The sequence below is a fragment of the Helianthus annuus genome, chromosome 9, assembly GCF_002127325.2.
Source record: "Helianthus annuus cultivar XRQ/B chromosome 9, HanXRQr2.0-SUNRISE, whole genome shotgun sequence".
In the NCBI taxonomy this organism is placed as follows: domain Eukaryota; kingdom Viridiplantae; phylum Streptophyta; class Magnoliopsida; order Asterales; family Asteraceae; genus Helianthus; species Helianthus annuus.
The window spans coordinates 188591550-188602261 of NC_035441.2; positions in this window are offsets into that span (position 1 = coordinate 188591550).

Sequence of the window (10712 nt, forward strand, 5' to 3'; positions counted from 1 at the left end):
ACACCTCGAATTTTTGCGTCCAATAATGTGTTAACACGTGTCATTTGATTACACGTGGCATTTATATTAAATAAAGGACAAATTTTGACAAACCTTGAAAGTATATAAATTCGAGGGTTATAAATGTCAACAAGGGTAAATATACTGTATAGTAACCCTAAATAATGCTTGAACCTTCAAACGAATAAATCATAGATCGTACAGAAGCGAAACGCGAAAGAAAGTGAGAGATTACAAGCTACAGGGGTTAACCGTGTCAACATGTTTAATTATACCTCTGAGTGACCCTTTGACGTTCCCAAGGCTTTGTAACGGTATTATACACTCACTAAAATATAATATATAAATTTCGCGAAGTTTCGTTATGAAACGAGAAAGTTACGATCGAATTCGTAGGAGAAGGGTTAAAAGCGTCAATAATGAAAGTTAAGGCTTTCTGAATAATTAATAAACTAACCGGGGACTTAACAACGCGGGTAAATAACACGAGGTCCCTAGTTGTAATTAACCGAGGGCCAAACCGCAAAGTTACCCCTTCAAACCCGAAAGTTCAGGTAAATCATTACGAAAGATTTCGTTATTAATTACCCGATTCTGTCATCATAGCAAAAGATTTAAAAGTTCTGAAAATATAACCTCTCGCGGCCCGCGTGAGGTTTTGGCTTAAGTTGAGGCGGGCCGCGAGCCTCCTCTTTTACTCGCCTGATTTTTGAATCTCAGGCGGCCCGCGTAAAAGTAGCATGGATTCTCCATGCGGGCCGCCTGTGACGCCCAGATGCAGAAACTTTGTATTTTCTTGCCTTTTGAGCATTATGAACGATCAAACACCAATAAATGAGGCATGGGCACCCTATACTTGACCCATAGCTCCAGGGGACACATGCCCATCATCCATGGTCAGCTGTAGGCTGTTGTGTGATGATCTTGAGTGCATTGTTTCACTATAAATAGGCTAGTTTGGTTCATAACATTCACACAACTCAAACACTTCTATCTGATCATTCTAAGAAGCTCTCTAGCATTCTCTTCTGCTCTCTAAGCAAGATACAACTTCTGTAAGTCGTTCACAACCATTTTGGTCTCATATTTCCATAGATTTAGCCTATAAACTCAACCGTCGTAACTAACGGTTGTCATAGCAATAAATCACAAATGGTCCAGTGAATTGTCGGATCAAAAGTAGTTTTGAGTTGGTATTTATGTGGGTAATAAACCCCTAAAAGGGTTCCCTCTGATCACCACCCTAACTATGTCAAATATCGAGTCAAACGCGCACTTAAAAAGTCAACAGAAAGTCATTTTGCCGTTTTCTACATAATCTGTAATGTATACGTTATGAAACCTGTTTTGATGTTCATAAAACATGATATTAAGCATATAAACTTGTTTGCGCTCGTTTGAATCGACCATTTGCTATATTGAACCGGTTCGGAGCCGAATGTCGCAAAAGTTTGACTTTTGCTTTGACTTCAGTTCTGACCCGTTTTAGTGAGGTATAGATATGCCTTAGGACTCTCTTAGGACCGGGTTACATAATGGTATAACCCTCTGTGACCGGTTCAAGAGTTATCCGAGTCTTTTGCGCATTTCCGTTAACCGCCTAAAAGTTGACCGTAACGGCCTTTTGAAAATAAAACGAGTATTTCGGACACGTGAACGGACCAGAACCTTGCTTATTAAATTATAAGCGTGTCCTTAAAATTTCACGTCAATCCGAGGTCTAGAATGAGAGTTATGCTAAATAGCGCGGTTAAAATAAACTTTTGTAATAAAAGGCGCAATTAGCATAACACCTATCTAAACCAAGATTTCGTCACCAAAACTTTTACCCACTGTTATAAAATAATATTTTGGGAATTTTAGAGATTTTTAATAATTTTTACCTTGCTCATAACCTGCGGTTATGGCTACGGTTCGGTAAATACCGAATATGCCCTTTTTGACCAAAACATGAGTTCTACAAGGTCTTTAGACCCGATTCCAGTTGCTACTGATTTTAAATAATAAATAAAGTATTTTAGACTTTATAAACTGTTCGGGAAACTCAGATTTCCTGTAGAACTCGAAAAGCTCTTTAAAAGTCTTTAAAATGACCGAAAAGCCCCTACGGGGCGTAATATTAACTTAAACTCGTTACGGGCATCACGGAAGGTATCCTACTGATACCACAACCTCTTTAAGGCATATTGACTCAGGAAATAAGCGTAAGACTCCCATGGTTAACCGTTTCGCCTATTGCGCGCACGGTTCGGCTTATGAAACTAGTTTTCATAATTTAGCCAATACGGGTCAAATTATATTATTTGAACCCCAAGATCCAGAGTGTGAACCATAAACCCATATAAAACAAGTCTCTGAATTTGTTGGGTCAGAATCACACTGCATTCTCGGTTTTCGCCTTTTCGCGCGATTAAACCATAATTATATTCCGGAACCAACCGGTCTAGGCTACGGCCAATATAAAGACCCGTTAGGATTCTAAGAGGTTAATTAAAACCTTCGTTCCAGATTAGGAGCCCAATAAAAGCTATCGGTGATTTAATCGAACTAAGGAATAATACTTGCAAAGGTAAATACTTTAACTTATTTCCCCTATATGGGCTTGGGTTACGGTATATTAATACCGCTTGATTGAGCATTATATTTTTCCATCGCTTAGGTGGTTAATTAAATAATATGATCGGCTCATCTAAACAGTTTTGTTTCTTAAAAGCCTTTGGGGGGTTTAATGACCGTTGTCCCGGATATCCTTGGCATCATTTTACGAAATGGCCACGACCATCGACATCCCGGTGTAGGCGTACACCCGGTATATATTGTCGACATTAAATTAAAAGACGTAGCCGTTGGTTTTTATACTACGGTTTTACGCAATGTGGTGTGTCTATAAATCTTTAACCCGGCACGACCCGGGCTACTGAACGCATAAAAGAACATGTAAAACGTTCACAAGATTTTAATAATTTTCCCAAGTTATAAAAGAGTTTGTGCCTTGTGCATTCAAATCAATTTTAATAAACATTTTCAAATGTGTCAGTTGAATGTATTTACCAGTGTAAACTGACGTATTTTCCCCAAAAAGATTAAGTGCAGGTACTATACGAAATTGGCTGGTATAAGCTTCCTAAGCATCACGAATAGTCTCGCAAACTCGATGCCGTATCTGAATGAACAATATTTATTTATTTTGATCCGCTGTGGATACATTCGACTTCTGTAATACATTTGATATTACAACCAGAGGTTGAAGTATATATTATCTTTAAAGCTTCCGCTGTGCATTTATATAATTGTGTGGTTTGACTATATTGTTGCCAACATCGTCACGGTAATCCCCCACCGGGCCCACCGGTGAGACACGTGGAAATCGGGGTGTGACAGGTTGGTATCAGAACCAACATTGAGTGAATTAAACACTATCCTATTATGTTTAATCTCAATGACACAATTGCACATACTTGAGTCTAGACAAGAACTTAGGACAAATTCGAATTGTTATTCCAATTTTGTCCTTTTCTTTTATTACTGGAATTTAAAGTTTTATAAAGCAGGAAAATGCCACCTGTTATATTCCGAGGAAGGGGAAGAAGAGGCAGAGGAGATGTCGTGACACATCACGATCACGAAGCTGGACCGTCAGGTACAAGACCTCCTTCGATGACAAGGAGCGAAGAACCACAACGACGAAGAGACCTTTACGAACCCGCGAGGCATTCCACCTCGCACAGCTCGATGCCATCCTACCGGCACTCCTTTGGGCCAAACTCAGAGAATGATCCCAACAACCCACAACCTTCCTTCATACCTCTACAACGTTCGGTATCGCACCGAAATTACGACGACCCTACTCCGTACTTCATAGGTCAGTTTAATCCAGCTGACTACATACAGGAACCTTCAGGTTTTGTTCCACTAGGGCCACAAGATCACTTCTCCGAGGACCATAAGGATGAAGATACTGACCCAACTGAACCTGCTCGTGGTACGCCCACGCATCCGATAGAAGTCTCTGATAGGTCATCCTTCCATGGCACACCCTATCAGGGACCAGACAGTTTCCAAGCGTTGTTTGACCGACATGAGTGGTACTACACGCCACCTCAACAGACATCACAACAACCACAACATCCACAGGATCCCTCTGAGGATTCACGCTTTGTGACAGTTACGCCACCACCTCCGCCACCGGCGCAACCAGTAATACCTGATCCGCCAAGGCGTATGTCCACACGAGGAGGAGGGGGTATCCACTTCAGCACCCCTCGACACTCTAGTAGTAGCCACTTTCCGCCACTACAAGAAGAAGGACCTTCAAGTCCTATACAGGAGGCGAACTCCGCACCAGCTGCACCAAATTCGCCGCCATTTGGGTACGACCAACCCATACCTGCTTACACGGGTCCAACGGCTTACAACCCGTTTGAACCGTCCCAGGCACATTACAACTATAATTATGAGCGCGACCCATATGTGGTGTCGGCTAGATATAATGCGCGATACCCCGACGGAGCTCATGGGAACATGGGACCACCGGACTACTCAGCTCATGGGTATCCAATCCCTCCCAGACCTCCAGTTCCGCAACAAGCGCCACAACCACGATTCTCTCCTCCTGAACAGGAAGAGATACTCCATCGACTAGATCGTGTGGAGAGAGAGTTCGAGGAAGAGAAAAAGAGCCACCGAGGATTTCTCAAAGGCTTGGCGAACCTACTAAAGGGCAAAAAGAAGAAACGTGACCACTAGCCCTTAATAGTTGTACTAATGTAATTTCTACTTTAAAAGAAGTCCCTACGTGGACATTTATCGTATTTCAGTCCCTACGTGGACTTATCTTTTAGTCCTTGCATGGACACTTATCTTATGTTAGTCCCTGCATGGACTTGTCACTTATTTTAAACCTCTAAGGAGGTATGTACTATTTGAAAGACCCGTTTAGGGCAATATGTAATTGTATTTGAGATTATGGAATGTATGTTATGAGTTTTGTTTTAATATGTATGAAATAAATCAAAACCAATCCTTTTAAATTGATCTGCCTAAATAAAGAATCTTACGAGTGAAACCTAGCCTGGTGTCTTTTAAGATCCGGTCAAGATGGTAGGACTTAATTAAAAGATTCAGATTCCTTGTTAACCGCTGCAAGCATGTTAACAACCATGGCAGATGTGATTCGTTAAAATCACGCGCGTCATTCTTATACAATAATCCTTTAAGGATTTCAAAGCCCAACTAAATGATTTATAAATCGTGGGTTAAATCACCTATGCAAGTGACCAATCTTATTAAAACATCCATTAGTGATGTAGTGCCTACGGGCCAATCTTATTAAAACATCCATTAGTGATGTAGTGCCTACGGGCCAATCTTATTAAAACATCCATTAGTGATGTAGTGCCTACGGGCCAACCATATTAAAACATCCATTAGAGGTGTAGTGCCTATGGGCCGTAATAATTGTCTTATAAAGACAAAAGGCAGTGGTGGTCTATGACTCTCTGTCAGAAGGAGATAAAAGAACTACGGTTCAAATCTCTATGCCTTTGATTCTCTGAAATCTCGGCTAATAATATAAAACATCCTCGTAATTAGGCTTTATGCCGCCAATGTTATTGATATAGCTGAAATATGATATATTCAAATCCTAATAATTAATGAGTAATAAGTTAACCAAATATGGTCTCTGTTACCATGGTTGACAAATTGTCATAAAAGACAATTATATAATAATCTCCTGAATAAAATTTTGTTATCTTCTGTAGCAGATTCAAGTTACAATGGCGGATCCCAATGGAGAGAACAGCCATACAAATGAAGATGACTACGACAATGCGCCAGTGCATCTGACAGGCGCACAGCTAAAGGCTCTGATTGACAATGTTGTTCAGGCAGCTCTTGATCGTCAATATACTGAGTCCCAAGGCAGAACCGTATCAAAACCACCCTCTAAACCAAAGACACACTCCAAACCACCCTCTCAACCCAAGAAAGATGACGACAAACACTCGTCCACTGAGAACAGCGTTCATCGCGATAGAGAATATACTGATGCATCCAATGCTAAGGGTTGCACCTACAAATACTTTGTATCTTGTAAGCCCCGGGAATTTACAGGGGAGAAAGGTGTTGTTGATTGTATCACCTGGCTAGATGAGATGGACACTATTGTGGACATCAGCGGGTGTGCAGAGAGGGATGTGGTGAAGTATGTGTCCCAGTCATTTAAGGGCGAGGCCCTGGCATGGTGGAGAGCGTTGGTGCAGGCATCAGGTAAGTCTGCTTTATACAAGATGACATGGGAGGAATTTATTGCTCTCATTAAGGAAAACTACTGCCCTCAGCATGAGGTTGAGAAGATCGAGGCTGACTTTGTGTCACTGGTGATGACGAACCTGGACTGCCAGGCTTATTTGACGAGCTTCAATACGATGTCTCGCCTGCTTCCGTACCTTGTGACACCAGAGTCTAGAAGAATCGCCCGTTTCATTGGGGGCTTGGAGCCTGCGATAAAGGCGAGTGTAAAGGCCTCCCGGCCGACGACCTTCAGGTCAGTTACTGACCTCTCCTTGTCTCTCACCTTAGACGCTGTCCGTCTGGGGACACTAAGGAGCAAGGAGGCTGAGAAGAGAAAACGTGAGGATGATACCTCACGAAGATCAGGGAAGAAGCACCGTGGAAACGGTGAAGGCAAAAGAGGGTCGGAGGCAAAGAAAGATGGGCAAACTGGTGAAAGGCCCAACTGCAAAATCTGCAAGAAACCCCACTCTGGGAAGTGCAGGTTTGCATCGAATTCACAGTCACAACCAAAGACTTTTTCCTGTGGACTATGCAAGTCCAAGGATCATAAGACTGTGGATTGCAAGAAAATCAAAGACGCAACCTGCTATGGTTGTAATGAAAAGGGGCATATCAAGAGCAACTGCCCTAAGAACGCCAAAAAGGCGAAGGAGACCAAGAAGTCAAATGCGAGAGTCTTTCGCATGGATGCAAAGGAGGCTGTTCAGGACGACAATGTGCTTACAGGTACTTTTCTCGTAAATCATATATTTGCAAGAGTACTATTCGATTCTGGCGCCGATAAATCCTTTGTAGACCAGAAATTTTGCCAACTGTTAAATATGCCGACCAAAACCCTAGATGTAAAATACGAAGTAGAGCTAGCAGACGGCACGATAGAAACCGTCACCACCGTCCTAGAGGGTTGTGAAATGTCCATTAAGAACCACTATTTTCCTCTATCTCTACTTCCCTTCAAACTAGCGGGTTTCGACATAGTCCTAAGCATGAACCGGTTATCCCGTAATCAGGCCCAAATCATTTGCGGCAAAAGGCATATAGTGCTAAAGACTCCGAGTGGTGAATCACTTACCATTCGAGGAGATACGCAGTACGGGTTACCCGAGGACGTATCTATGCTCAAAGCTTCAAGGTGTTTGAACAGAGGCTGCGTAATTTACATGGCTCAGGTGATAATAGAAGAACCTAAGCCGAAGATCGAGGATCTTCCTGTCATTTCTGAATACCCCGAGGTTTTTCCAGAAGAACTACCTGGTTTGCCACCAGATAGACAAGTGGAGTTCAGAATAGACATCATTCCTGGAGCAGCTCCGATAGCAAGAGCACCTTACAGGCTGGCTCCAACGGAAATGAAGGAACTGAGGACCCAGTTGGATGAACTGCTGGCGAAAGGTTTTATCAGACCTAGTTCATCTCCCTGGGGAGCACCAGTCCTATTTGTAAAGAAGAAGGACGGATCGATGCGGTTGTGCATCGACTATCGAGAGCTAAATAAAGTTACCATAAAGAATAGATATCCTTTGCCGAGGATCGATGATCTATTCGATCAGCTGCAAGGAGCGAGCTACTTCTCAAAGATCGACTTAAGGTCGGGCTATCATCAACTAAGGGTCAGAGATGAGGATGTACATAAGACAGCATTTAGGACTCGCTATGGTCATTACGAGTTCCTAGTGATGCCTTTTGGGCTCACAAATGCACCGGCTGCGTTCATGGATCTCATGAATCGCGTCTGCAAGCCGTATTTGGACAAATTTGTCATAGTCTTCATCAACGATATCCTTATATATTCCAAGAACCAAGCTGACCACGAGAAGCACCTCCGTTGCATTCTCGAATTACTACAGCGTGAGAAACTCTACGCCAAATTCTCGAAATGTGAATTCTGGCTACGAGAAGTTCAGTTTTTAGGTCACGTTGTGAGTGAGCGTGGTATCCAAGTGGATCCCGCTAAGGTAGAGGCAGTCATGAACTGGCAAGAGCCAAAGACGCCTACCGAAATTCGTAGTTTCCTGGGGTTAGCAGGATACTACAGGAGGTTTATTGAGAATTTTTCGAGGATTGCTGCGCCCTTGACTTCCCTAACCAAGAAGAAAGAAAAATTTATTTGGGGCCCAAAGCAGCAAGAGTCCTTCGAAGTCCTGAAGCAGAAGCTAAGCAATGCACCTGTGTTGACACTACCTGAAGGTACAGATGAATTCGTAGTTTACTGCGATGCATCACACACAGGCATGGGGTGTGTGCTTATGCAGAAGGGCAAGGTGATTGCCTATGCTTCAAGGCAATTAAAGGTGCACGAAAAGAATTACACCACCCACGACTTGGAGTTGGGTGCCGTTGTATTTGCACTAAAATTGTGGAGGCATTACCTTTATGGTATTAAATTTGTGATTTATTCTGATCACAAAAGCCTCCAGCACCTGTTCAACCAGAAGGAGTTGAACATGAGGCAGCGCCGTTAGATGGAAACCTTGAATGACTATGATTGCGAGATCAGGTACCATCCCGGCAAAGCGAATGTGGTCGCTGATGCCTTAAGCAGGAAAGAAAGGGTAAAACCTATTCGAATCAATGCCAAGAGCATTGAAGTCAAGAACAATTTGATAGAGAGAATATTAGCTGCACAGCGAGAGGCTGTGTTGGAAGCTAATTATCCTAATGAAAAGTTAGGAGTAACTGAGGAGCAGTTGACTCTTAGCAAGGATGGAATCCTTAGATTGAACGGACGTATATGGGTTCCAATTTATGGAGGACTACGAGATGTTATCCTCCAGGAAGCCCATAGTTCCAAATACTCAGTCCATCCTGGTGCAGACAAAATGTATCAAGATTTAAAGGCAAATTATTGGTGGATAGGCTTGAAAAAGTCTGTGGCCGCCCACGTAGCAAAGTGCTTGACTTGTGCTCAAGTCAAAGCCGAGCACCAAAAGCCATCTGGCTTGCTACAACAGCCTGAGCTTCCCGAGTGGAAGTGGGAATGCGTATCTATGGACTTCATAACCAAGTTACCCAAAACCAGGAAAGGAAACGATACAATATGGGTCATAGTTGATAGGCTGACTAAATCAGCTCATTTTCTACCCATCAAGGAGACGTATAACTCCGATATGTTAGCCCAACTTTATGTTGATAAGATTGTAGCCTTACACGGCATACCTGTGAGTATTATCTCCGACAGGGATACCAGGTACACGTCTCATTTCTGGAAGAGCTTCCAGCAATCTTTGGGCACTCGTTTGAACTTCAGTACGGCTTACCATCCACAGACGGATGGTCAGAGTGAGCGTACCATTCAAACGTTGGAAGACATGCTTCGTGCGTGTGCGATCGATTTAGGTGGTAACTGGGATAAGAATCTACCCCTAATCGAGTTCTCCTACAATAATAGCTACCATACCAGCATAAAGGCTGCGCCTTTCGAGGCATTATACGGTAGGAAATGCAGATCGCCTGTTTGTTGGGCGGAAGTAGGAGAGGTCCAATTATCGGGACCAGAGATAGTTTTCCAGACAACGGACAAGATTGTCCAGATTCGGGAACGTCTCAAGGCTGCCCGCGATAGGCAGAAGAGCTACGCTGATCCAAAGCGTAAGGATTTTCACTTCGAAGTGGGTGAAAAGGTGTTGCTTAAAGTATCGCCCTGGAAAGGGGTGATGCGTTTCGGCAAGAAAGGCAAACTGAGTCTGAGATACATAGGACCTTTTGAGGTCACTGAACGTGTCGGATCAGTTGCCTATAAGTTGAACTTGCCTGAAGAGCTCAATGGAATTCACAATGTATTCCACATCTGCAATCTCAAAAAGTGCTTCGCCGATGAATCATTGGTGATTCCACACACAGATGTGCATATAGATGAGAGCTTAAAGTTTATAGAAAAACCTTTGTCGATTGAAGATCGACAGGTGAAGAAGCTTCGAAGAAAGCACGTACCGATTGTAAAGGTCAAATGGGATGCTCGTAGAGGTCCCGAATATACGTGGGAAGTCGAAGACACAATGAAAGAAAAGTACCCCTATTTATTTGAGTAAATCTCGGGTCGAGATTTATTTTAAGGGGGTGAGGATGTAACACCTCAAATTTTTGCGTCCAATAATGTGTTAACACGTGTCATTTGATTACACGTGGCATTTATATTAAATAAAGGACAAATTTTGACAAACCTTGAAAGTATATAAATTCGAGGGTTATAAATGTCAACAAGGGTAAACATACTGTATAGTAACCCTAAATAATGCTTGAACCTTCAAACGAATAAATCATAGATCGTACAGAAGCGAAACGCGAAAGAAAGTGAGAGATTACAAGCTACAGGGGTTAACCGTGTCAACATGTTTAATTATACCTCTGAGTGACCCTTTGACGTTCCCAAGGCTTTGTAACGGTATTATACACTCACTAAAATATAATATATAAAT